Raw genomic sequence first — 27,760 nt, forward strand, 5'->3', positions numbered from 1 at the left:
TCAGTCCCAGACTTGAGACTGTGAAGATAAACAAGTGAGGACTGAATTGTTAATATTAGTTTCTAGCTCTGAGTATCAGAACTCAATAAACCCTTATCTGTAACAACAATATCTAAAAGATAGCTTTAAATGACTTTAAAAACCCACTACTTAATGACGTGTTCAAACCTACACAGTTTCAGACCACATCTAAAATACATGCAAGTCACTAGGAAGACAACTATTAATACCTGCCACTTGTCTTCTGCACAGCAGTGAGCTTTTTACCACACCAAGACTTGAGTTCCACCTCAGCTTCAGTAGTCGCCTGGGTCCTGACTCGGATTCTTGGATATCCTGTATCCTGCACTCTAAAACTGGCAGCCCCTCTGTCAGAGCAAGGTGACAGCACCAAAGTACACAGGCTTTCATGAAGCACAGCACCCTCCCTGCAATTTGGTCATCACTCTAGGAGAACAAGGACTCCTAGCTTCTGGCCCACAATGCTCCCTCCAGGTCAAACCTTACCCACAAGAATTGCTTTTGTTTTCTTTGTCGCATTTATTTTATAAGCAAGAACTCTCACTGCATCTACAGCATGGAGACAAACAGAAGCACTCAGGATTCACAAGGATATTGGTCACTGAGTCAGATCACTTCAGGCAGAGTTATGGATAAGATTCATGTTTTAATATGAGAGCTCCTGCTTTAAGCCACTCGGCCACACTTGGTTTGCAACAAAGGAAACCAACTCAGCCACCTCACATGGAGCCCAAACATCACTCAAACAAGAAAGTACATTGAGAAATCCCTTTAGAGTTTAGCTTTATGCTCAACTCTAATGTCTATCCAGAAAACAGTTTACCACCAACTAGGAAAGCACAATACCACTCACCCAGCTCCAAGGAAGGAAGAGCTGAGGCACAGAGCACACCAGAGCCCTGAATCAGTGACTGCAGAACTGTGTGAGTGAGCTCCAACAGCTTCACAACAGATCCTTCCCATTGTATTTGACAGAATGTGTCCTTCCAACTATTTTTTCTCTAAATTCTTGTGTTTAATTCAATGCATGTGGTGAGGGGAATGACTTTTAGAACAGTGATGTGCAGCAGTACACAGATGTTCCACATTTGTCATGTCACATGAACCTTGTGGCTAACACCCAACCTTTAAAAGTCTAAAAAGCCTCCCACATAAAAATCCATATGATATATTTGTTCCTAGAAGAACACCAGACAATATATCAGATTGTTGGAGATAGGTTTCTCCAATATTATCCTTCCTAAAAAAAAAAAAACAAAACCAAACCAAAAAACCCACCTGCACCAAGCTGTCTTTGATTTCAAGAAGTTAAAAAAACCTCAAATAAATACAACAAAAAAAACCATAACTAGACATAGAAATTAAGTCAAGTGGTAGGTTGACAAGATTTGTCACAGTTAGAAAAAAGGCCTTCAAATTGAATTAACTGTAGTGTATTGTGCAAAGAAAATGCACATATGTTACATACAATCACATCCAGAATATTTTTTGGCTGGCCCTTTTTCTAAAGAAACTTTAAACAGACAGAAGCAACACAGACAGATTTATAACCAGCAGAGAGCTCCAGAATCTTCACTCAGAAAAGTTTTAGTTTCTTTCCTCCCATATGAATTCTAACAGAAAAATAGAGCATAGAAATTGATGCCAGAATACATGACCTAAGCCCTCATACCCTTACTTTCAGCACTGCTTTCATAATATACATAGCTCAAAATGCTGTACATCCAGAAATTTGTGTGCATCCAGCAGTTTGTGAGCCCAGGACTGGAGAAATGCTCCATTCTAAATTCTAAACAACGTATTAGGCCACTGATAAAGTATCAGCTGCAGATTGTGTGAGCTATCAAGCAACTGAGACCAACGGATTTTTTTACCGAATTGGCAATATAATGCCATGCCATGATTTGTTTCAGGCACTAACTCTGGCTCTACCTTTACTAAAGGGCAGTAGTCCTTATACAGCAATGTGCTGTAGTTGACAGATCACTAGCTGTACAAAAATCACATTTCTAAGGGAAAGTTAGCTTGAGTTAATTATGAATTCCTTGTGGAATGCACCCAGCTGACACCTGAAAATCTACAGTTATGACCAGTTCAGTGTGTTTGGATTTTGGCATACACTAGAAAGCATCTATTAATAGGAAGCACCCACTAGAAAGCAACTATTAATTCATACACCAGTATTTGCAAACAAACAAATTCAAGTAGAATAAATCTAAAGCCACTTCCTGCCAGTTACTGCATTTGACAGACCTGTGGTCAGCACCCTGTATAACACCAGAGAGGTTTCAATTTCCTGCTGACAGAAGCTTGTGTGACCTTGGCAAAGTCACCAGGGCTGGTCTGTGGCTCCATGGCAATCTCAGCCAGCTGCTGGCTGCCGGATTCCCACTCCTCTCCCTTCCCTGCTCCACAACATTTGACCCTGCACTGACTCATTTCAGACCAGCAACCATAAAAATAATTCAACTTCTCTCGTAGGTATCAAGCACGGATGAGTCAGTGCAGGGTCAGGAGAGCAGAGCAGAGGGGAGCAGGCACATGGGGGTGAGAATGTGGCAGCCAGCCCCCAGAACCCAGCTCCCAGTCCATCATTCAAGATAAAGGGAGCTCTTCAATTTCACAGGGGTCTGGTGAGCATAAATAACAAAAGGTTAAAAAAGCACTGAGATTCATATTAACTCACTGGAGCAATTTTTTAGATTATTTGTCTAAGGAAGGGAATTTTTTTCTACAGAACACCCATATTGGTGTAAGTCTTTGGCCTCCATCACTCAAATTTCTAAGCTCTGTAGGGACTTCGAGTCAGAGACTTAGTGAAGTAAAATAAAGCTTACAGAGGGATCCATGCTGATGCAGAGACTCCAGGAAGCTCCAGTACCAGGGATGTAAAAGGGAAAAAGCACAGAAGGGGCCTTCCCATACAAGATCATCATTTGCTGCTGTTTCTTTGTGTGATTCCTTCTGTATCTGGGTGTGGAGCATTACACAGATTTATCTGAACAAGAACAAATTCCTGTAGCAGAAGTATGCATAGTGCTTTATCTCAACTGGACAAACACCTAGTACAAACAAACAAACACACAAACAAAAGATAAGACAGTCTTGAGGATGTTCCCTAGAGAAGGTGCCCCCAAAAGATGGAACTCATTTCTCCTCTCTCAAAAAATGGAGGAGACACAATCCATTCTTAAAGTACCCCAAAAGGAAGCTACAGTTTCCTGTGATCTCCAGAGTGCTGGCTGTATCTCATGGCTCTTTGGGGCTGGCTGTCTCAAAGACCAGGCAGGACAAGCCATTAGGATGATGTCCATCAACTCCATGGCTGAGCACCTCAGCTATCTCTCTCCTCCAACACCCATGTTCTGGGGAGCATTTTCTTCTAGTTGTATTCTTCCTAGTGCTTCTGTTGGCACAGCTGTCTTAGGGGGAGAATTAGATGGGATAAATGAGATCAGAACAGGGATGTGTTAATAGCACCAAAGCAGAACATAAAAGGTCACAGCAACGCTCACTTTATTACCACAATTAGAATACAGCAGAGAGAAAGTATTTAGCAATATATATTACCTAGCAGAACAAGTAGCAAAAAGCTCACTGAACATTTAAAGGCTATTTTGAATGGATTACTAAAGTAACCTACTGGAAACACAGCTATATGGGTAAAGAAATTCAGCAGATATCTAACAATAAGTTTATTTCTTATACTCTGTACAACTTTGCCATTTATCACACACATACTTTAAACAATTAAGAATTAACATTTACCCCTCTGCAAAACCTTAAGTAGCCTCTGGAGCCCTCAGTCTCCTTGTTTATTTTATGAAATCACATCACAAATAATCCAGTCTTATTCATGAGCAAAGCTCTGGAATTTTTCTCACTTAGTAGTCTACATAATTATGTAGAGATTATCTTGGCCTGGGGGTTTGAATAGTTCCTTGCTAACTGTCTCTGCTGTTAAAAAGTTTACATTGCTTAACAGTTTATTTATGGACTTAGGTTCTTTAGGTTTAAGATAACTGTCTCAAATTCTAACCAAAGCCTTAGATCAGAGCAATTCTGTGGTGCACTTCACTGTAGCCAAGAGCAGTCTGGTTAGTAATACAGCTGTGGATGCTGTATGTAGAGTACAATAGTTGGAATTCACTGGAAGCAATGGCATTACCATTCAATTTGCCAGTTTTGCATAAACCTCTTCAGAAGATACCTGTGCTGTTGGCAGAGTAGTGAATAAACAGTGGGCAGAAAAAGCAAGCATGATATGCAGATCTTGTAAAGGAAAAGTTGTGTATTATTACAACACAAGAAGCACTTATGGTATGATTTTACATTTTCAGAGTGAAATAGTCTGTGCTGACAAATTCAGTTGTGAAAACAGAACCATAAGTACTGTAAGTCAGAACACCAGGAAGGCTGGAAGAGCCACAGCTTGATTTGCATATTTAGCTGTTAGCAGCAAGAAGCTTCCAGCAGAACAAGTGACAGAAGAACATTGCTTCATGTAACTCCTGGGAAAGCTGATTCTCACAGCACGTTTACTGTGATCCCCACCTGGAGCCTTATCACTGCTGGCAAGCTCAGCCAGCACTCCTCTCCTCCAGCACACAGCTGGGAAGGCATCCCAGCAAGCACAGCCCTCCCTGCTCACACCCGTGAGAAACTGCAGAGCAGGGACATCAGCTCATCCTGCCCTGCACAGGGCTGTCCTCTTGCCTTTCCCCAGGTCCATGGAAATTCCTAACCTGTCTGTCTAGGGCAGGTGTTCAGTCTGCCAGTCAGCCAGCAGCAGGCAAGTGCTTTCTCTGAAATATGCACAACGGGTACATTTTATTTATTTATTTTGAATTGAGTTTAGACAACCATGTTTCACTTTAAATGAAGAGTGAGGTGTTCTTTAAGGCTAGTAATACGCCACTGAAAAGCTAAACACAGTGTAAAAAAGGCTGTCAGCCAGGTAAGTTGCTGTGCTAATGCAAAAATTAACTGTTTGCATCACTGTTGAAATGCATCTAAGTTCAAATGAATTTCCCTACTTAGAAGTGAAAAAAGAGCAGGGAAAAAAATCCCTAAAAAAAACCAACCCTCACAGCACAATACAAACAAATAGATTAAAATTTCAGGGTTTACAGCACACCTAGGAATCAACTCTTGTCTTCAGTATCTTCCTCACAGTTTAGAGAGTATGTGCTGTAGAACACCCACTTGATGTATCAGCCAACTGGCAGACCCAAGTGGGCTGTGTTTATGTTATCTCCGTGACTTCTAAGCTGCACTTGCACAGCTCTGCTCAGCCAGGCCTTGGCCAGAAACTGGGGCTGTGCTATTTGCACTCCTTCTGAGAGAGTAACCTCTGACATGGGCCAGTGTGCAAGCAACAGCATGGGAATCTCTCCTGCCAGAGTGCCCCGGGACAGAAACAGTGGCCAGAAACACAGACTATAGTTAGAGCTTCAGTCATGAGTTCAGAGGGCAAATTACATTGCTTGAGCCCTCCCAGGCACGCTCACTCCTTAATCTGCAGCTTGAATTCCTTCTACATATCAATTAGATACAGCAGAATAAAAGCCAAGCACTAGCTGCATGAACTAGCTCATCCCACAAATCCAGTTTTTAAAAAGTGCTGCAATTCCCACATGTTCTAGACAGCAAGAGAGTGGGTATCCCAGTGAAAAACAGTCCAGGTTTTACCCAGGTCCCTGAATACACCTGACTGTATATTGAAATAACTTCAGCAAAGTTGACTAAGATACACCTAGCAAAGAGAAGATTCCTTTCATACCTGTAAACCAGCTGCCATTAATTCAAGTCACAGTCATCCATCCTAACACAGGCAAATGTCTAATGAGACTTGCAGTCAATTGCCTGCTCAACTGTTTATCTGAGAAAGAACAATTACTTCCAAAATTTTCCCATAAACCCCTAGAAAGCACAACTGTAATTAAATAAATGCCAATTTTAGCCAAAATGAAATATGATCTTAGGTTTAAAGGTTTCATTATTTAATAGCTCCTTAACAACTAAAATGTGACATCAGAGATGGTTCCATTACAGTGCCTCTCTTAGCTCCTCTGGCAGGGGCATCAATTATGTAGGACATCTTCTGAAAGGGCTGCAAAACCAAATTATAATGTTCTTAGTCTTGTTGAGCAGCAACACTCATGAAAGCAATATTTTACTAGCATGTAAACCAATGTCTTCTGCCAACCTAACAGTGCTATGGAGCAGATTTCCACACACATGTATTAGGTTGTCTTCCAAACCCTCAAAATGAATTTTTGAAACATTTGTTCAGACTCAGAGACATTTGCATGTTCTGACTTCATAACAATAGCAGTTTTTTTTCCTTTAGAACACACATTCCATTATGCAGATTACAGTTCTTCACCACCTCTTAAAAAAAACCCCATACATTCAATAATCCATTAATACGAAGTAAATTTTATTTGATTTTCTTATATTATCTCACTTCTGACTCATTTTTCTGCCATGTTATTTTCTTATTGTAATTTAAGTCTATGGCATTCCTAGTACATAAGTTTCAGGGTTAATACAAAGCACTGAGGTCCAGAGAGTCACTCCTTCAAGCCAGTCTGTTCTCTTTCTCCAAAACAAATCAATTTCACATCAATTTTGATACTTTACTGTGTCCCTGAAATATATGAGAAATATGAAAATCAGATGCATCAATTAATTTTCAGAATGTTTACAAACATGATCTGAAGCACATTTTAAGTAAGGAACTGCTCAGTTTCCACTTAAATTAGTTACTCCAAAGCCATTAGCAGCGTGAAGTATTCATTGCTATGAAGATGCTGAACTTGTACATGCCAAGGAGTGGAGTGATTACAACTGTTTTCTACAGAATCACAGAAGAACAAGAGCTGCTGCATTCAAGGACAGAGACAAGAGCTGACAGCAGAGTCACTCTGAAACTCCAGTTCATCACAAAAACCACTTACAGTTTTGAACATGCCAGCACTTAGCCAAACAGAGACAGGTGTCCATTTCTGCAGTTCAAGAATTAAGGGGGGGAAAATCTTTTTAAAAGACAGTTCTACATATAGTAATTATACAGTTTTGAACATCAAGTACTTCAGATTACTCTGCTCTCAAAAACAAATTAGTCTGCTTTCAAAACTCTCAAAAAGAGTTTTGCTGGAGTTTTTTTTTAACCTCCATTGGGTCTTCACCTACAGAGATGAAATTTGTTGAGATGATATCATTCACATAACTCATGCCCTCCGTCCAAACTCACATTACCTCCCCACTCTGGCAAAATGATTGAGTAGTGCAAAAAAGGCATATTAAAATGTGCATGCCTCTCTTTTTTTGGCCAGAAAAGTAAGATACTGCCAATATGGCTAAAGGAGAGAATCTGGTGAGGTCAGGCAAAGGCTGAAGTGCTAAATGAGAATGTAAGCTGTGCAGATTCATAATAAAAAAGTAGTCCTTTAAAATATACCTGCCTTCCACCAGCCCTTTCCCTAAAGCTAGTAAGAGGTCACATAATTAGGAATCCTGTTTTCCTCTTCTTTTTTTCCACAGGCATTTCTCCTGGTCAGGTTATTATGCATCATCCCAAAATGCACAAGCACATCATCCAACTCCAACACAACACAAGTTACCTCAGCTACTGGGATTACTTGGATCAACTGGATGTGGCTGGTGTCTAGGAATGAAGTCTTTGGAGCAAGTTAAGGAGGAACACCCACCAAAGAAACTTCCCAAACACACAAGAATTGACTAATGATAGAAAGAAAAATATAAAATCCAAAATAGAAACAGTTGAATTTCCTACCAAAGGCAACAGTCACTGCTAACCACAGTCTCTAGGAAGATTCAGAAATGGAAGGAACATTAAACATTTGGTTTCCCCAGACCAGTCAAAAAGACATGACTAATCATGCACTATCCTTAGCCAGTAGGTCCTGCACTAGTCCATTCAGATCATCTCCTAATGTATTCAAGACACAACATCTCTCTACAATGTATTCCCCCACATTTAGATTTACCTCCTGGACTTAAGCATCTCATGAAAGCATGACTGAAAACAACTCCCTTATTAATGGAACTAATTTCCTTACAAATAAATTCAATCAGTATTCCTAAAGTTTAAAAAAAATACATTTTTCAAACAAAATAATATAATGAGTGACATGTTGGATTCATGTAATCCACTGCACTTCTGTTAACCTATGTAAATTTTCAAAAATACTCTGTTAGTGACCACACTGGAAAACAGAGGAACTCTTACAATGAGTCTACAATGGTCTTCTGCAACACCTCAAAGCATCTCAAGCTTCCTTGACAACAACTGACATTTCTTCACTGAGCAATTATGGAACAAGACAGAGTACTTGCCTATACACGAGAGAGAGAGCTGCAGTTCTAAGCCCTTGCAAATGGGTAGTACCACACAAGAAAGAAACAGAAACACAGCAAAGGCAGTAGACAAGATGAAGCAAGACTCTGAAGACACCTGAAACATAACAGTGAATCTTGTTAAGCAGGTGCACACACAAATAAATCCTTGTTCTAAACAGCAGCACTGAATAGAGAAGATATTAAGAGGATTGAAAAAAACCAAAACCAAACCAAAAACACAACATAAAAGACAATACTCAGGTTGCCATGAACAACCGAATAAAATGAGGTCTTGTACTCAAAGATCAAAGCAAGTATATTAATTAAACAGAATGAATCCAATCAATGGTGCAATTAGCCCTGGAGAAAACATAAAGTAGTATTTTTGAGCATAATCTGAACAGTCCCAACTAAGTTCCAGAAGCACATTTCAGGATAAGGCTCCCCCATGTCATATCAATCAAGTTACACATGTTGGTGCTGTGAGACATCAAAAACAGCACTTAAACAAGAGTGCTGCAAGCAGAGCTCAGCTAACAAACCCTGCAGCTCAGCTGAGCAGCAAGAGCACCTTTGTTAACAATTAACACAGCAAAATCTCTGAACAACATGGACTTTGCTATGGAGATATATTAACTTCGAATCTAAATCTCAGATCCAAATTATGCAGTATTTTGGATGATAAGCTCACCAGACAACAATGTAAAAACAAAAAAAAAAGTCTAACGAGAATCTTTTCAGGACACTCCTCAACCTGTGAAGAGGTTTGTTTATACAAGTGAAGCTCAAAGCAGTCAAGCAGTTGCACTCTGCTCATGGCCAGATGGCTCTGATTTTTTTTTTTCATCTACCTGTAATGTAGAACACCTTCTCACATTTGGAGCTTAACACAGTCAAGAGTCTTCCCTTCACACACTGGATGTGCATCTACTGCCAGAATGAAAATTTTGAGAAATCAAATTGTTTTGGTTTGGTGGTTAATTGTTTGTTTTTTTTTTTTTTTTCCTTTTGCTCAAATACTTCAATTCAATACTCTATAATGAGGAAAAGGTTTCTTATGATGTAAAAGAAGACAGGGCCTTCTTCTGTTTTGGTCAAAAATGTATATATGAATTGGCCTGGAGAATATACTGACAGTACAGCTCCTCTAAAACACTGGAGCAATTCAACACCTGCAGCCACAGAGGCAGCTCAGGTGTCCTTTCTAAAGGAAGCCCAGCAATAATCTAGAGATCTTGGTCTGGGAGATGCTGTCTTCAGTCACCAGACTCTTGTGCTGTGAGGGAGGGGTGCGTGGCCAGTGGCTGGCAGCGAGTTCACCAAGCTGCACCTGGGATGCCATGCAGCCTGCAGGAGAAGCAAGAGTTCTGATAAACTCAGCTGGCACTTGCTGGGAAGCCAGGGCACTGGAACTGACCATCCACCAAGCTGTTCTGTTAAATCTGATTACTTTGTTTCAAGCCAGTGTTTATAAATAACCAGCTTGTACCCTAGATTATAGTGGTTTTGAGACATTAAAAAATCCTGGAGTTTATGCAGGTTGTCATAACTATTTTTGTGGCCAAATATGCATTGGTGGCACTATTGAGCATTTACAGAAAGGGCTAGGAATCAGCTCATTGCTGTCTGGTTTCCAACCAGACACTTGTATTCTGCTAACTCAAATAAGAAACTTACCTTCCTTGTGCCAAAGTAAATTCCCAGTTGCAAAACTATGTGAAAAAGCAGGCCTTCACTGGTGATCACAAGCAAAGCCATCAGGTTCAATAGCATGTATTACTATCTAGTAAACATTTAAGTACTCAGCCCGAGTTTAACAAAGCTTCCTAAGACTTCCTATGTTGTTTGCATTGACCCATGTATAGTTATTTCAAATCTCCTTACTATTTATTCCCCACTCTCTTTCATTTTCTCCACCAGTACAAAGAAACATGCTGTCACCACGACCATTCTAACTCCAAAATGCTGTAACTCAGCCTAATTTTACAGGATGCTGAATGGTCTCACAGCATTTTTACAATCTGACAAACAGTAAAGCATCTACAATTCTAGGTTAGAGTCACACACAGTTACAATCCAACAGAGCCAAGCAACTGCAATCATTTCAGGCCTTTCCAGCTGCAGTTTTCCCTGGGAAGTATAAAGCTTCCTTTAAACAAACAACATGTAAAAACAGTGTGGTATAGGAGCTACAAACACAAAGGGGGAAAAATACAATTCCAACGTTTTAAGCTTCAAATAAACACTATTTTGGGGTTCCATTTGAAAGCTTTTAATTTGTCAAATCAGAACTGATTTGACAGGTGCCATCAGAAAACTCATGTTCATCTACAGATCCATGCTAGGCCAACTGAACCGTGCAGAGAACATATTTTTTGTCCAGTCTGACACTGTCCCCACTGCACCAGCTCCCACATATCTGGGAGGTCTGAGACCTTCCTTGCTTCACTAACAGCAGATGCTGATCTACTGATCCAGCAACCAAAACCTGAGATAAAGCAGCTTACAAAGCAGAAGGAGTGGACTAGAACCACCCCAGAATAACCAGCACATGCATACAGCTGGGAGCAGGAAAGAAAGAGGGAAATGGGAGGAGAGCTCTTAGAGTAATAAAATTTCAGCCCAAAAAAATGGCATTATTGAAAGGGCACAGACATAAACGGGTTGTTTTGAAAATTGTGACACAGGTTTCAAAGCTCATTAAAACTGTCTCTAGAAGGAAGTTTTCAGAGTAGGGTTACAGTGGGAGAAGGGGGATAATTTCTCTAGATTAAAAGAGTCTGCCATTCTACAGAACAGTTCTGAGGCTCCACAGAGTTGCCTCATTATCCTGTGCACGGAATACTTGATAATACTGTAATAATACTGTACAAACTATTTACAATAAAAGCCTGCAAACCGAACAGCTGTTGGGACATAAACCAGAGTTGAGAGAGCAGCTAACACTGAGGCTACTGGAAGGGAAAAGTCCCAAATCCCAAGGAAGTCAATGTGCAAGCCATGACTCCCAGAAGCAAGGGAGGAAGCTGAGGGCAGGACACCAGGAGGATGCTGCTCGGGCTGGGTCCCAGAAGCCTCAGTGTGTGCAGCATGAGGCAGTGTTTGTGAGAAGCATGCATTTATTTTGTGCACATCCTTGTGTACAGAAAGTTACACCCGACTAGAAAGAAAAGTTAATTTGGCCTAGTTTAGCAAATTATTGAAACTCTGCCAAAGCATTGTCCAGAAGACACAAGACATAGCTACTGGCAAGTTCCTGCTCTCAGAAATTAGACTTCCAACGAGTTGTTTAACTTCTGTGTTATTTTTAGGTTGTAGAAAGAGCAAGGGCTACATAGGTAGAGCATAAAGGCAAGAATTGTTCAGGCTTGGGGAAATCAGACTCTAGACACATCATGACAGATGTCCTGCCTTAAATAGCAGCAGTAAACGTTCCAGTACTTGAGAACCCAGCTAACACTCCAAAATAGTAGAAACTATAAAACATTGATGAAGATATGATAAAGCTGTTTCCAACAAGTAGCCTGCACTGCAAAAAAAACCAAAAAACAAAAAAAAACCAACCCTCAAAAAAACCAAACATTTTTATCACTGCTAGCTTATGTGATTTACTATATCCCCACCCACTGTCCTTTCTTCTGTCATTAAAAAAATAAAAAGAATGTGCCTGTGTAATTTGAGTTCTACTCTTGACAGTGTATTTGAAAGGAAAAAAAAACTAAGTAAAACTTAGTTAAGAAGGGATTTTACTTCATGTGCAGTTTGATTATAGCTTGCATACCAAATCCAGAGTAGGAATTTGAAAAAAAAAAAAAAAGTAAAGAGGAAAAGACTGAAAAAGACTAGCATAAAGAAAAAGAGGTATGTTCCGTGAAGTCACAGAAGTAATTTTTGCAGTCACTTGAAACTGAAGCTCCCAGCCTGTAGTACACATCACATACTAGAGGTGTACGAGTCATACTGACATTGCACACCAGTGTTCCAAGGGGTGCACACAAGCACAGGGTGTGTCTGTGTGTGTGTGCACCGAGTGACTCTGCTCCAGGAGCTGCCCCACCACCAAAGGCAATTTCAAGTGCACCAGTTTCAGAAACCCTAACAAAGCAACTCATCAAACACATTGCTGTATTTAATACAGGGATCATGTTCACTCGCTGCAACTGTCAGACTTAAGAGGGTAAAAATAATTGAGCAATAAAGATGGTCTCAGGTTTGTAGGCATTTGAGAAGTATCCAAGTCCCAGCAGCATGCACAGGGACTACAAGTGACTGGAAACATCTGAGCAAGTGCTCTTCTGTTTATCAAAAGAGAAGCATTTCTTAGAGCAGCTCTCCAGAGGCCACAAGGAAAAAAAACCAAAAACCCAGAACATTCTGAACATTTAATACACAAAACTAATGACTGTTTTACAAGAGTTAGAAGTTTTCCGCTGTAAGAATTTGTGGTTTCCTGTGCAAGGAAGAATGCCAATTCATACCAACATGTTCATGGAAAAAGTTTTTTCAGGGCTTCCTTAAGAAACAAACCTCTGTAACACCAAGATTACTTGCTTTGTTTCAGAGGTGACTGGCGTGATTATAAGTTCTCATATTGGTCTTTGCATAAGAAACATTCCATGAAGTAACATTTGTTTTATTGGAAGGGCACTGTCTTCATTTGTATGTTACTCTGGGAGTCTCACATGTCATCATAATTTTTGAAGGCAATAATGAAGGTGCCCCATTTCTTTATTGCACTTGGAAAGATTTTGCAGCTGAAGTTCAGCACAAAACCACTCTCATTCCCAGCTTCCTTACTTCACACACATATATAGGCCTTTTGGGGTCTTGCTTTTGATGTCAGCAGCTCCTTGCTGGCAAACACCTCCCGGGACTCCAGAAAAAGCACGTTCAACCAAATATTGCTTTAAAATTTCTTTTAAAGGCTACTAGGTCCTCTAACAGTAGGTCAGATGAAACAAAATCACTGGTAACTTCTTTTTCACAGCTCTCTATCTCTTACAGTAAGGCAGGTTAGGTTCCCAAACCAGGCCATGGAAATTTATATCTCACCTGGAATGTTTCATCTGCTTTCTCCCTGCCCACACAAATCCCTTCAAGTTATCTGTGGCTGTACTATCCCAGCAGGGTACACCACACAGTGCACTTCAGACACGAAGTTTATTACAGGAGTATAAGCTGAGCATTCCCCTCTTAAACCACAAATTTTAAGAACCTGAAATGCATCCCTAGCAGTCGTTAGCTATGCTATAGTTTGCTTTTATTAATGTAAGCCCTAGGAAACTGTTTAACTGGGTTCAGTGCCGCTTGAATTCAAAGTTAATTTTACTCAACACAATGTAATTTCAAGCTAAAAGAATTAAATTTGCATACCATACCAGGGATCCATATAAACAACTGGCTTCCATACACCAGGCTTTTGCTTGCAGTAGGAAGCCACAATTACTTTGTTGCCAACCCACAAAAACAGTACAAAAATAGGCATTTGCATGCAAGTTGTTGAGTCAGGCGTGCAACAAATATTACGGAGACAAGACAAACAAGTGTATTTCAGGAAAAACAAATCCTTTGCCTGTCAACTATTGGCATTCTGCAGTACAACAGGAAGGAAGAGGACGGGCCCAGGGGGAGCATCCAGAAGAGGCTTGGTGCAATCCCATGGTCAGGGTGTTTATAACTGCTGGAGAGTCTTTACCCTCTGAGTTTTGCAAGGGTCAAGTTTTGTACAAACTCCTTTGAAGTAATATTTGTCACAGCATATATTTCAAACCACAAATGACAGAAGACTCTGACTAAAGTAGTTTAAGCCTAAAGCCAAGAGCATGATCTAAACAGGAATATCTCAGCTAAGTTTTGTGGAGTAAGGTGGGAGAAGAAGCAGCAGTACTGGAACTTTTCAGCAGTTTACAGCTAAATGCTGATTACAGATGAGAGCACAGCCTCACGTGCAGCACACAAACAAGGCAAAGCATCCAGAACTCAAGCAGCTGTAACAGGCAACCCTAACAACAGAGCCTAACTAAGCCAGATCCTTACTGACACATATTAACTAAGTAAATATATTTGGGTTTTTTTGTAATTTTGTTCATTATTGCAACTTTTGCCTAAGCAACCTTCTTTCAAAGCCTTGAATCTTCTCAGTGATAGAGACAATTTTGTGTGGTCTCTAGGGAGCTGTGCATATGGCTGATAAGCTACACATGGGGCAGAGACTTGAGCCCCACAACCTGTGAGATAACAGGCACCCAAACTCATCAGTGTGCAGGACAACCCACACGAAGAGCTGCAGTGACCACCCTGGAGAGAAATAACTTTAAGTGCCAAAGTTAAAGATCATAACTCTCATAAGCTTGCAGCTTAGTGAAGAAGCTCTATTAGAGCCACTGCTCTATTTCTGTCTTTAAATTGACACATGCTGTAATTTTTAGTCCCCGAGAGTAATGGAAGAATCAGTGGAGTGAGGCAGGCACAACAGCACTAGCACTGAGCAAAGGAAATCATTAACAACAGCAAAAGGAAACAAAGGTGGAAGGGATTAATTCAAGCTACATTTTCACAACAGCAATTTTTCTGCTGCTAGAAATGCTGCTCTCATGTGCAATCAACAAGGTCTCCTCCTTCATTAAGCTTTAGAGTTTTCAGCTTTCCTGGAGTTAGAAGGTATTACATAGACAGACATGTCTTTAAATTGGCTAGGAAGCCAATTTAAGTTTAGAGGAAACTTTAAAATAAATATTTTCCCCTGTAGAGGACGGAGCAAATTTAAGCCAAGTTAAAAACACTGGCAGAACCTTTCATTTAAAGAAAGAAAGAAAGAAAAACACCTAACAAAAAGCTTTCTCAAATGCTTTATTTTTATGCCTTCCCAAAACATTCACCAACTTCATTAAAAACAGTCTCAGGAGGTGGGTGAGACGGTAATCCCTTCCTTTTTCCCCTCTATTATTTAAACATGTTTAGCCAATTTAAGGCCATTTAAAATCTTTTCACTTCACTTCCCACCACGTTCTGAAAGAAATATTTATTTCTCCTAAAGCCTTCAATAATTGAACACTAATCACTAATCAAATACTGTCTTCCTCCTCTGTTTAACTGAGGACAAACCAACAATTCCTTACTTCCTTACTCCTCAAAATCCACTTCTCCCAATCTCCTCTATGTCCATTCCCTAAACTCATTCCAAAGGGGTTTATGAATTAATCAGCAGCACTTAAAAAAATTAAAATGTTAAGATGCTCTCCCTACCTTTCTCGGTGACAGAAGCTCCTTCTCCATCCCCTACCCCTCCCTCCCTGCCCTCAGTATCACACTTGGTTGTCTCCCTGTATTTTTGAAGCATGGTCAATCTGCTGTTCTGAAAGAGAAACCCTGTTACCTGCTTTCTAAACAACTGTTCACACATGTTAATTAAATCCAGAACTCACGTTCATTTCCACATTTTCTGTGTTAGCTAACACAGAAATTTATGTGTTAATAATTTATGTGTTAATAAAGTTATGTGTTATGTATTTAATCTATTTTAATCTAATATATAACACTCTGCTCAGCTAACGTAACTATGTATCTAGTATGATCACTTCAAATTATAAGCCTGTATTTCTGCTATGATTTCAGATAAATAAAGATTTAATGCTCCAACACTGACTTTGAAAAATTAACTTTCCAGAAGACAAGAGCAAGCATCTAGCCAAAGAGTGTTCCAACTTCTTTTAAAACACTTGCATTAGAATGGAAAAGTTCAAACTCTGAGCTATTTGGAGATACGAAAACCAGATCCTGAAACATGCCAGCCTAAATCAAGAGACTTTTTTTTATGGTTTTGCTTTTGTTTTTACAGGTCAAATCTCTATTATGAAGCCAGAGTCATCCTAGCATAATTTAGGTAGTGTTGATGTTTAACATGAACATGAAAGCTACAACCAGCAAGGATTGAGCAGGCCTGGAGAAAGGGTGGGGAAAAAAAGAGGTAGAAAAAAAGAAATGTATTTACAGTTACCTGGAAATTTCCTCTCTGATTAATAGGGTATTCAGGCCAGTTACAATGGGTAACTTGGACCCTGGGGCAGAGGCAGTCTTGCAACCTTTTCTGCAATCAGGAGCAAGAATGCACAAGTCATTCCCTTCCAGTCTCCCTCACCATGAAACAAACAGCAAAACCATGAAAAAACAAATTTACATTTTTTTAAAATACAAACTGCATTAAAAATTATTTCAGGTGAATTTTTGCCCTTGTATGGGAGTAAGGAATACTAATCAATGGCACCAGCTCAAGCCTCAGGAAACTTTATCACTATCTTTAGCAGTCTCTTGCAGCAACCAAGGATACACTCCTCCTCACCCCAAGTTTCAAGCTGACAGAACAGGTTAAGTGGTTAGAATAGTAACTTCAGTCATGAACAGAATTATCTCCTTTCTCCAAAGGAGCTAGAATTTACTCCGACTTTCAACTAGTGTATCTCCAGGCAGATAGCTATGGATTCAAAGCTACAGTAAAGAGGAGCTCAGGCACACAAAACATTTTCCAGACACTTCCTATCACATTCATGGCAGGGAGAGCAGGCTGGAAAAGGCAGGTCTCAGCCTGTGGCTCCTCACCTGGACTGAGCACTCACTGCAGATACAAGATATTGCAGAGCCCCTGTTCCTTCCTTGACATCCAGTCTGAGCAGTGCTGCCACTAAAACAAAAGTTCCCAGATTCAGGAAACAAAAGGGTTGGCTGACAAGAGAGCACAGGATGCCTTGTCAAACTGAACATTGTTCCGTGAAGTGGTTAAACAAATGAGCTGTTGACATGGCTTTAAGGCACACCTTTTGTAACCCAGTTATTTCGGATTAGTTACTGCTACAATCTGTGGCTGTATGTGTAAACATAATTGTGTTTTGTGTTTGTTTCAACTCTACAAAACAAAGATTTTTATGCAACCTGTTCAACTAGTGACAAAGGAAACTTCTAACAGCTTCGATGTGGTAAGAGCAGCCAACGTTTAAGTCCATTCGAAGCAGGAGAGGGGCTCACAGCATCTAACATTTAACAAGTCAATTTTATCTCCACTAATACTTAACACCAGAGAGACAAATGCAGCTACAGTTGCCTGTATTAAGCAGCTGGCAAGCTCAGAGATGGAAAAGTTGCAGAACAGCTGGGGAATGCGAGACCCTTTTGAACAGGCTGCTATATGATCCAAAATAATGGTACATGTTTACACACAACACAATGGCAGCAACAGCCAAATGCAGGTCTGGTGAATGGACTACAGCTGCTCCTTCCCTCAGACAAGGCACAGCAAGCAGATAAAAAGGAGTTCATATTCACAAAATATGGCTTTCATCTTAAAAGGCAGCAGTCTGTGCTCCAAAATAGACAGCTGACCCTCCAACTGGACCAAACTGTACAAGACTGTATTAGAAGTTACCCTCTAAAACAAGTCTGATTTAGGGTCACAGAGCTTTCCAAGCTGCTGCTACTCTACCACCAACAGCTTCCAACAATTGTTACTCAGACGAACAGGTTGCTGTCTAACATACAAAAAAACTTCTCTCATGACAATATTTTCCAGCTAGAGTGAGGAAGACAGCCATTTACAAACTCTTAACATCGACTACACAGAAGTTAGCTTTCCACTTCAGAGGAAGACGCTGAGTATGCTAGAAAGGAGGGTTAGAATAAACACGAGCTTTACATCTTTTTATATCTTTTTTTACACTGGTGTTGCACATCGGTGTAAAAGTGAGCTGGCACTTGAAGACAGCACATCCCACTGCTCACCTAGACAGAGGGGTGGCCCTTATTTGTGCCTACTTATGCAATTACTGATAGCATGTTGCAAGGAGCACTCGCTTGTTTCACAATTGCCATCTGAAGATGACAAGATTCTGTACGTGACCTCGTACAAAAATTGCATCACCTTATTTCAAGTGATCTTCCCAGTTTTCAAGTCTCAGAAGCACAGTATCCGTGGTACCATCTGTCTTGCTCGAGACAAACCATGATTAATTAGTGCTAAGGAACTGGCTTAATTAATATAATTAATAAATAAATACAATTAATATAATTAATTTATATTGTAACCATATCAGTCCTAATTACGCCAGGCACCAAAACAGAGTTACTAATGGAATCCTTCTGCTCATTGCAACTTTACTAAAACTAGTGTAACTCAAAAGAAATATTTTTTGACTGAGAGAAGGAGACAGTATTGAAAGACCTCCACTTCTTCTGCACATAGCCATTGAAGTTACATCCCCAGTTAGGAGCTACTCAGAATAGGATGGTTAAAACTGGACAAAGACAGCTGTGATGGCAACAATAACAGATGCAGACACAATTTTTAACTTCCTCTGCTTTTACAAAGAAAAATGCCACTAACAGCCATCATAGAAAGCAGGATTTTGAAACATGGGTTGTAAGACTACCTCATAACTAATGGGACTCTGCTAATAGCAAACATATCTCTCAGCACACTTAAGCAACAAAATGCCACATCAATTTTGCCACTTCAATTTCAGACTTCAGATAAAGAAGTCTTTCTAGTAAAATTAATATGTGAAATAAGCCACATTTGTAAGGAAATTTCCCATAATCATAAAGAAGGAAAATAAGTTGAGCCTTGAATCATACAGTAAAGATGCTTCCTGTACCAAAACAGTACTATGCCAGGTGCCCTTCCTGCAGTCAAAGAAGTGGCACACACACTACCTTCAAATCCTACCATCTGTAAAGGTAAGAGCACAGATTTGCTTTTCCTGCTGCACTGACAGTGCATGAATACAAAGGCTGCCATGCTGTGGCACTGGGAGACATGGTTTGTACCCCCAAGGGACCTCAGTGAGCTTCATCTGCACCAGGGGCTTCTTCTCCAGGGTTTGGAACCTCTTCTGCAACCCGTACATACCCAGTTTTGAGCAAATCCCACTACTCTAGTGCCTCTAGAATCTTGTTCTCACAACAAAAAAAATTAAGAGTGGATGCTTAAAAGGTTGCAGGATGTTGGGAGGAGTTACGACATCAGCGAAGCTGGGCACAGTTCAGGAAACAGATGATGTTTACCTGTTACAGGTAATGCACTGACAGTCAGCCCACCTGAGCAAGCAATGTGGGATTGATCTAGACCATCCGTAAGATCACTGAACCTCTCCCAAACTGCTCTCTGTACTTATCATACTGGATGACTCTTTCAACCAAGCTCACAATAATAACCAAAAAAACCCCAATCCAAATTTTAAAACCCACAAAAGAACCAAAGAAGTATAGTTTCTTGTCAACTAGTCTCCACTGAATGAATTACTTCTTTAAAGGAGAAAATATTTATCTTAAAACTCCAATACTGTACTTAGCAGGTACAGACAAAATAAGTGTACTTAGAAATCATTATCTGATTCCACTCTCTTCTTTTGTAGCCAAATCATATACTGTAACTGATTTTCAATTAAAAGAATGAGAATTTTTGTGCGCATGAATGGGCGGGGGTTTCCATATTTCTGAGAAGTTTTTTTTAACATGCATTTCACCCATAGAGATAAACTTGGGTACTTCACAAGACAATGAATTACCACTGGTATTGGCCAGAGAGGAACTAAGAAAACAAATATTCTAATAGCGTGTTCCTGGTTTTACTATAACTGCCCACAGAGGTTGTTTTAGAAATTGCTGGGAGGTACATCTACACCAAAGTGTACTTGCCGTAACAAAGATTCCCCTCCACGCAGATCTCCTGACAGCCGTGTCCCAACAGGCTCCAGATCGTTCACACACATACCACGTATTGTTCAAAGCAGACTTGCTTTAAGCAAGATTAAATACCTGTTCAGTTTGAACTGTCCCAGTGCCAGGACAAACCACACTAAACTAGTTCAGATGATTATCCCGCTGGGCACCAATGGCCTTTGAAACTCCCAGAACCCCAGAATCTGCTGCTTCTGGGATTTATGCCAGGAGCTGTGGGATAGCTCTCCACAGAGGACATTACAAATTAAATCTTTTAGAAGTGTGCCTGTGTTTACATGGAGCGAGGCTGCAGTTCAGCTTATGAGTCAGCATGGTTTGCATCCACTCAGAACCGAGCAGTGCAGTTGGGAACTATAAATTTTCTAGCGAAACAAAGGGTGTGAAATGATTCCCTCAGGGGAATACACTCAGGCCGCACCTAGCAAGAGCTAGCACTCACCTGAAGACAGGAATTTTGTTCAGAGATTTATTGTGATAAAAACCCCATGATTTTCCTTTGGTGACTGCAGAAGTTTCTACACAGGACGGACACTGGTCCTGGCTGTATCAGAGAGGTTTGTAACAATACCATGGCCAGATAAGCTCACAGGCATGCACATCCACGCTAGAATACAACTCTTTAGGCTTTACAATTAACCACTTTAAAGTGAAAGCTGAAGCATATTTCCTATCAGGACAGCAAATCAAATTTTAACTGCATCTCACTTAACACAGTAACATGTAACAAAGCCTCCACTCAGATAAACAAAGCAGAACTGAAACTGAGCAAACTACTCTAAAGCATCTCACCATGCCATTACCTACGGCCAGATGCGTTTAAGGACAGGCCAAAACCCTTTCATTGTGGCCTCAGGGGGCAGAGGAGAACAGGGTGGCATCTCGAGCCTCTCAATGTCCCACCAGGGAAGAACATTTCTTGGCAAGAGCAGCTGTCAAGCCTGTGCTTGAGGAGCGGGGCACAATACCACTATTCCTTCCCAGTCTCCACAACAAGCACTTCTATCTCATGAAGGCTCCAAAAGGACCATAAAGCAACCAGGACTTTTTCTCTGAAAACTCAGGCTGGACCTCTGCCACTGCTGGTGACACAGAGCCAGCGGACAGCCCATCCTCACCTCGAGTTGCACTCCCAGGTCTGAGGCAACACCACCTCAGTGTAGTAACACTGCACACAGCTCTGTTGTCATAAACCTCATTAGCCACGTGCATCACTCAAGAGTAGTTTCAGTTTTCCGGTGGCTGTTGTTTTCATTTTGAACAGATGAGATTAAGATATTACAGGCTGAGAACATTCTTCAGTATGATACAGTCTGGTTTACTCTTCCAGAAACACATTTGCCCATTATAAAAATAACCAGACTTGTTCAGAACATATTCCATATCAGAGGGACTGCTTGCACAGCTAGAAGAAGGAGGTACCAACCAAGACAAGAGTAATGTCTTTCAGTACATGAGATGCTATCTGAGCTAGGATCAGTCTATGATGACACTTATAACCGTCAAAGACACAATATCAAAACTAAATGAGTAATGTTCACTTCCTATTTTCATTCCCAGGCTTCATGCTGCTGCCCCCTGCCAAGTAATAAACTTGAGCACACTCAGTCTTCGAAAGACCACGTAAGTCTCTCTTGAAAGAGTCATAATCCATGATCGTGATCCATCAGACTGCAAGAAGTGTTAATAGTGGAACGGATGCAAAGGTGTACTTAAGTAGTCAGTTCTGCAGCATTGGGTATCCATGCTCTGTGTAAAACCCTACAAGCACTGCACTAATAACCATCGGCATACCCTACTCATTTTTCTCCTATTAATCACAATACCACATTGTTCCCCCCGCCCCTCCTTCTAAACGTCATATTGTTTTCAGGAGTTTGGACAAGCCGGGGCAAGCCAGAACCCCACTGCTGAGCCATTTAAGGTGAGTACTCAGTCTCTCCAAACCAGCTCGGGGGCTCTGGGCCGAAGCGGCTCCGTGCACCACTCAACAAGCGCCCTGTTGATTCTGTCCTCCTTTCCCGGTATCCTACTGAGCTGCAATCAGCCAGCATCACGAAGTCCCTCTTTCCCTACATCACACGTGCGCGCTGCTGCCGCCGCCGATGCCTTTCCTTTTCCAGCTGAAAGAGAGACAAAACTCCTCCAAACATTTCTCAGCCCCGCTGCGATGCGGCCCCTGCGCCTCGGGCGGCCCCGGGAGCGGCCCCTGCGCCGCGGCCCCGCTCGCTGCTCCCGCGGGCGCCGAGCCGTCCCCGCAGAGCCCCGCAGAGCGGCGGCGGCCCCGGCTGCAGCGCGGCCCCGGAGCAGGTGCGGAGAGCGCGGGGCGAGCCCCGCATCCCCACGGGCTGCCGCGCCGGGACAGCCCCGAGCCGGAGTGACAGCGCGGCGCCGGCGGGAGCGGCGGGCGAGTTTCGGGAGGCAGCTCCGCCACCGCAGGCGCTGCCCGGGCGCCCGCGGCGCCTCCGCCACGGCGGCAGCGGCCGTGCCCGGGGGCAGCGGCCGTGCGGGCTCCCCGCCCGCGGGAGCGGGGCGAGAGCGCGGCCGCCGCCACTCACCTCGCACCCGGCGGCTCGGAGCGGCCGCTGCCTCCGGCGGCCTCGTCAGTCACTGGGTCCGTCCGTCAGTCCGTCCGTCCGTGCCTGCGGCCGGTCGGCGGGGCGGAGCGGGGCGGGGGGAGCGGCGCGGCCGCGGGGGGCGGGGGGCGGCCGCCTCCTGCCGGCGGGGCGGGGCCGGGCGGGGCGGGGCGGCCCCGGGGCTCGGCGCCCCCCGAAGCGGGCGGACCGGCCCGGCCCCGGCGGCGCCGTGCGGAGCTCCCGGCTCCGCACCGAGCTCCCGCCACACGCCGCACGGACCGGACCCAACGGGACCGGACCCAACGGGACCGGACCGAACTAGGACCGGCTCCCGCTCCCGCGGGCTCCGCTCCGCGCCTTAAAGGAGCCGCGCCCGGCGCGGCGGGGAGCGGCATTTTTGGGTCCCTTTCGCCGAGCGTGGCCAATAGAATCTTTATTTATTCAAAGCAGAGCAGGCCCAGCGAGAGAGCTCCGGGGCAGCAAAGGGCTGGGCGGGCTCGGCGCCGTCACTCGGCGCACGTTTATGGGTAGCTCCTGCGTTAGCAGCGTTTCTGGACAGCGTTTCTCTGTAGTGTACATTCAGAGACACACGACTATTCTCTTTAGTGACTTGCACGACCTCTCCAGGCTGTCTCAACCTGATGGAAGAGTTTGCTCCTGCTGGGATCCTGGAAGACCTTGGGGTGAAGGCTGTCCGAAGGAGCAATTCGATAAACGTCCTGCTCCTTCCCTGCTACTGGGGCCACATGAGGTGGAAGTTGGGAAGTCATCACCACATTTTATTTAAATGGTGAAACTTTTTCCTTCGGATGTATTTATCTAAAATCAAGGCATCATTAGGAAGGTGGGGGGAATAACGTTACAGATTTCACCTCTGATGCAGCAAAGGTGGTTGTCCACACAGTTAAAGGGAAACAGCATTGAAACTGATTAATATTAAAGATCCCAGAGGGCAGAATCGTTTATCTTCCTTTCACTTCAGTCTTTTCTTTTAATCAAGTATTTTGTAAGTGAATTGCATGGATAATTCAAGACCTGCTTGATCAAGTCTTACAAAGCAACCTGCAACCTGATCAACAGCACAGAGAAAATAATCAAAAATCTAAAATGTCATTTGAAAAATGTGTTAATCCTGGCCACTTAGGTAGAGGACGCCCAGAACCAAGCATAATAACATGCTTCTGTTCCATTCAGTTGCCGAGAAGGGCTATCTTCTCTACATCGATGTGAAGTCTCTGCAGAGAAGCAGGAGAAAATCTTAAGGTGTGGAAACGTGCTGAGATGAGGCAAACCTAAAAAATTTCCAATCGACGCTCAACAAGTATTTTACATGGCACGCTATAGAGTGCTCTCTGCAGCACCACAGCAGCTTTGTGCCCTAGATGAATTCAGAATGAATATTGAGGGCTTAGCTTGAAACATCACTGGGCTTTATAGCTTTGTGGCAGGGAGAATTCTCTTAATTGCAGGATAATGATGTGGTGTGGGCACATGCCTTTTGCCAAGTGGTTATGAATTACTTTGTGCAGATACATGAAACCCACATCAAATAGAAAGCACAGACGTGTCCTTCCAGTCTGAAGGAGAGAAAGAAGAAAACTCCTGTGGAAAGGAGGTCAGACATAAATCATAGCAAGGTTAAAAGCCATGGATTAAAAAACTGACCTTGAAAATACGGTTTATCCTGCTGCCTTTCAAGAAAATTTTTCCTGTTGTTCAACATCCCTATTTGAAACTATCAAAGGCTTATCTTTCCTTATGAAAAAAAAAAAAAAAGAGGCAGCAGCATCTCACTAGAACTGTCAAGGTTTAGAGATGGAATTCTGATTCGGAAAAAAATGCCCTTTAACACAGGCCTGAGAGAATTGTCTGAGGGGACAGAAAATTAATGGAATGCTAAATTTGCCGTTCGTGTAGATGACATGAGGCTGTTCTTACTTGTTTTCAAATATCAGAATGGTTTCTTGATGGAACTTTTGTAACTGAAAACCTGCAACCCATTTAACCAGAACTCTGTTTTCACCCGAGCTCAAAGCTGATTTGTGTGTCTGGATTTAGCTTTAGGCATGGGCCCTGCCATCTTCTGCCAGAGACTTTTCTCCTGCAAACTTAATCCATGATCCAGATACATGATTATTTCAAATTTACATTTCAAAAGGAGTGAAAGATTGATTTTAATTCCAAGGGAGAAGAGGGAATCACAATGATGTTGTAGAATCTTTTGTTCACAGAAGAATCAGCAAAAAATTAACAGTATTGAAGAACTGTAATTTTGGTCAGACCGACCATCCTAATCCATGTCTGCTATTTTCTACTCTTTTTAATGTGTTAGACATAAGTATGTTTGATTTATGACAGAAGTCAAAAACATCTGTACTTTGGGGCACAAGCAAATACTCACTTGAACAATGGGCTCCCTGGGGAGGGATATAGAAAAGAAATGACATTTTTTTGCAAATAATTCAGTGTTTTCCACTCCATAAAGTATTTTGCTTTGTTTTGAAAAGTGCTCTGCAGAAGACACAATGACTCAAACCATTATAAAGGAGTCCAGAAACTTTCACCTTTATGTGACTGTGTGTCTGTGAGCCAGGGTAGCACTGGGGAAATGCTGATACCATGTGCTGGCCTTGGAGTGACCCACGTGAAAAGAATTGGTCATCTCGGTCCCACTGGCAGCATACAAGTATTCACATCTTAAAAACATTTGGAACTTGTTGGCAGTCTGAGGCCTTGTCTGTACTGAGGATTAGTTTTGATTTCAGGAATTATTTTAGCTTCTGGTAAAAACCCACTGTAGATCAAGTTGTGCAAATTGTGATCTGTGCTGCCATCTGCATCAATGAATGGCTGATGTGGGGCTTAGTTCTAATTGCAGGTAAGGTTGAAGGAGAGGAACCATGTTCTGAATAGTTACATATTCTGGATCAACTCTCATTATGTGCTTCAGTAGTTTATTTGAGGTTTTTTTAAAAAAAAAGTGTCCAAAATATCAGAAGATCAGTATCTGTACTGTTTTCAGTTCAAGCCTGCACTGGCCAGAGATTCAGTTCTGTAACCAGATGCTGTGCTCTGTGTGCATTGACATGATTAGAAACAGGCTTGAAAGTAACATTTAAAGTCACTAGTAAACTTCTCAGACCTCAGTAAGCCAGGTCTGGGAATGAATGCTATGCCAGCTCCTTTTAAACCCATGATCTTGAATCCAGACATCTCTGCACTTCAGGGCCTTTCTTGCCAAGCCTTGGAGCTGACCTCTGTGGCTGAGCACAGTCCACACTGTGTGACAAAGATGTGCCTCATTGTAGAGCCCAGTGTAAAGTCCTAATGTCAACAAAGAGGCCAGAGCAGAGAGACAGAAATAATGTCTGCTCCTGTGAGGTTCTCACATATAGAGAAAGCAGAACAAATTTAAAAGTAACAATCCACATTTCAGCTGCTTCTCTAAATGAACATATTCAACAATGTGGCAGTCTAGTAGCTTTCTGTGCCTGTGGTAAAACTATGCCAAGCTACAGTAAGAAGGCCTAGGGTCTTTTAAGATAAGGTGTGAAAAACTCTGTAGCAAGTGTAGAATTTTAGAAAAGAGCCAAAGCCTCTGTCCACCCTCAGAAGAGCAAAATGACAGAGCTCTGGCAACCATAGCAGCCACCCCCGATTTATTTAGGAGTTCCTGGAGTTGGTCCAGTGTAATCATGGGCCTGAACTCCAGATCAGATTCACTTGACATTTGAGAAAGTCTGTGGAAAAGCAGTAATAATAAACTGATAATAACCATTCATCTCATAAGCAACAAAAAAATAAAGAGAAGAGAAAGGGCAGGTGGGGAGAGGGGGTGGCAACATAATCCCCCAAAAATCTCCTGTTTGTCAGGAGATACTTTCAGTACAAACTTCCATGTATTTTCTGAAAGGAGCTGTGGAGAATGTTGGAGTGACTCCTGCCTTATGTCTGTGCTATTGCAATTATTGCACTGAAAAAAATGAAAATAGGGGGTGCAAAGGAAGTTGGGCTAAGTTAGGACAGCAGTTTCTACAGGTGGAGTACATATTTTGTGGCCCACATGGTGTTTATACAAGCATGCTCATCACCTAAATCATCTTACCAAGAAGCTGTTGAGTTTGGAAAAAGATGTTTGAAGAAACTGTGCTGTAGCATATGATTAGTTTTAAATTTCATGCACAATATAAAAAATACATTTTTTGTGCTTTACTGTTGGCGTCTGATTCTGCTTGTTCATTTCACTGTATAACATGAATGAGTACCAGGGTTAAAAAAAATCGTTGTATGTAAAAACACCTGAAGTCTTATATCAGGATTTATATTCTACTTTTCAGTCCTTTTTATTTAAATACTTTGTATGATTTTCAATTGAGGTTCTGTAAGACTCCTTTAAAAACCCAACCCTCTAGGTATTAAAAAAAAAAAAGTATTTTTAAAGTAAGGTAAGTTGGTTAATGCTGCTGAATGAAAAAGGCAGCTTCTCTGAGAAGAAAGAGGGCTGACATTTAGTTTACAGTTGTCTCGAGTATTTTGTTACAGGTGATGGAATTGAATTGCAAGTTATGAGTGAATGTTTAGCAAAGCAAGAGCAGTTAGTTACATTTATGCTACATGCAAACAGCTTTTCTTTATGTAGGTTTCAGAATGTATCACCTACATATGCACAGATACAAAGGACTCCACGTATGTAAAAGGTTTTCCTCAGAGGAAGCACTCCAATTAGCTGCTTTCATCAAACAACAGCAAGCAAATGTCAAGGTTCCCTGGCAATCAATACCAAGGCCAGTAACACGAGACAGTGTCTGAGGGAAAAGGAATCCTGGGTGAATGAATGGGGTTACTGGCCCAGAACATGTTGCCTTCAAGTGACCTGCTTTGCCGTGCTCACCCGACTCCTCGGGAGCTTCTGCTCACAACTGGAGTGGGTGGCTTCAGTTCTGAAGGAGAAGGAACATTGGAAAAGGGTCCCAGCTGTATTTAGAACAAATGCAGTTCTCAGATACCTCGTGCATGTACGCTTTTCCTGGTTAGCATGGAGTTCCAGGCACTGAAGTGGTTTATCCTGGTCT

General features: G+C 42.0%; 1 protein-coding gene across 2 annotated transcripts in view; it reads right to left on the minus strand.

Annotated features, from left to right (window-relative positions):
* Window positions 1-22,811, minus strand: part of SVIL (supervillin) — a 134,186-nt gene extending 111,375 nt beyond the window's left edge. For both annotated transcript variants that reach the window (XM_038129589.1, XM_038129587.1), the window contains exon 1: window positions 22,671-22,811. The gene's annotated coding sequence lies outside the window, so the exon portion shown is untranslated. The remainder of the gene's footprint in view (window positions 1-22,670) is intronic.
* Between the last annotated feature and the right edge of the window lie 4,949 nt (window positions 22,812-27,760).

This window comes from Motacilla alba, chromosome 2, assembly GCF_015832195.1.
Source record: "Motacilla alba alba isolate MOTALB_02 chromosome 2, Motacilla_alba_V1.0_pri, whole genome shotgun sequence".
Classification (NCBI taxonomy): domain Eukaryota; kingdom Metazoa; phylum Chordata; class Aves; order Passeriformes; family Motacillidae; genus Motacilla; species Motacilla alba.